Source organism: Notolepis coatsorum (assembly GCF_963971535.1).
Source record: "Notolepis coatsorum genome assembly, chromosome: 19".
Classification (NCBI taxonomy): Eukaryota; Metazoa; Chordata; class Actinopteri; order Aulopiformes; family Paralepididae; genus Notolepis; species Notolepis coatsorum.
In genome coordinates, this window is record NC_140183.1 from 87,710,752 (window position 1) to 87,712,577 (window position 1,826).

The window sequence follows — 1,826 nt, forward strand, 5'->3', positions numbered from 1 at the left end:
GCAACAAAAGGTCTCAAGTGGGATTTGAATCCACAACGTTGCAGTTGCTTAGTACGGGTCTTAACTGGAGGATGGCCCCAGGTCCACAGTGTAGCTGATAGAGGAGAATGGTGTGACAGAGGCTGCTGCTGCTTATCTCTCATGTCACCCAACACACACACACACACACACACACACACACACACACACACACTCACACACACACACACACACACACACACACACACACACACACACACACACACACACACACACACACACACACACACACACACACACACACACACACACACACACACACACACACACACACACACACACACACACACACACACACACACACACACACACACACACACACACACATATTATGTACATATACTGGTACCCGTAAAAACACACAGTCACATGAGCACACATGCATATTATACACACACACAAAAATACAAATACAATTTTCCACGGATTGTTTGTGGCAGCAGATGTAAGAGAGAGAGGAGAGGAGAGAGAAAGACTCATTTGTCCATAGTATTCACTCTGCTATCCAGAACCAAGCAACTATGAACTGATCCCCATTTCAACCCTGTCGTTCCTCCTCCCTCTCCTTCCTCATGCCCCCTCCCTCCTCCTCCTCCTCTCCTCCTTCCTCATGCCCCCTCCCTCCTCCTCCTCCTCCCTCTCCTTCCTCATGCCCCCTCCCTCCTCCTCCTCTCCTCCCTCCTCATGTTCTCCCTCCTCCTTTTCTCCCTGCTCCTGCCCCTCCTCCTCCCCCTCCTCTCTACTCCTCTCCTCTCCTCCCCCTCCCCCTCTTCCCTCCTCTTCCTCCTCCTCTCCTCTCTCCTTCCCCTCCTCCTTCTCCCCTCTTTCCTCCTCCTTCTCCCCCCCCCTCTCTCCTCCTTCTCCTCCTCCCCCCTCCTCCTGGTCATTCCTCTCCTTGAATCTTCCCTCGTTCCTGGGAAAATCATATATATATTATCTATCTCTTATTTTTTCTCTGCCTTTCCATCTAATTCTGCATGTGTGGTGTTGTAACTTCCCTCTGTCACAACCGCTCTCCTGCCTCCCTCCTCTCCCTGTCCTCTCCCATCTCCCTCCACGCACGTCAAGCGTCTCTCTCTGTCGTTTTCCCACCTCACTCTCTTCTGCTCCCTCTTCTCCCCCCTCCCATCCCTCTCTCCTCCTATTTTCTCCTCCTCAGCATGGGCGTTCAGACTTTTCATGGGAAGGAATCAATGTAAGTGTGGTGACATCATTCCTTCATCTAGTACTTTTCTTTCGCTCTCTTACTCTCCCCTTCACTTTTTTTCCTTCTTTATTTTGTTTAACTCACCTTTTAGTGATCTGCTCTTCCACCCCCCTCATCCCGCCCCCACCCCAGCCTTACGGTCCACCCTCTTTCAGTTTAGTAGCCTAGTAGTGCACTGTAGTGAGCAATCAGTTGATTTGTCTTAATTGACTCCGATCCAAAACTACACTTCCCATGAGGCAACACAACAACACCGAGCAGCTACCGTAGCTGTTAAAAAAAACACAAAAAAAAAGTGTTTTCTTTGGGAAATGTAGATTTCTCGAGTCTCTTTTCACGTGTGTCTCTTCGTCAATCACCTTGAATGATATGTGTGTATTATTAACCCAACGTCTACGTCACTTCTCCTTTCCACTATCACCCCCTCCTCTCTCTCTCTCTTTCTCTCTCTGTCTCTGACTCACACTCTCAATGTCTGTATCTGCATCCCCCCCTCCCCCTGGCACCCACCTCCTCTTTGCCCTCCTATTTTTTCCCTCCCACACACGTTCCATCGCTCTTCGGTCTTCTCTCCCTTTAG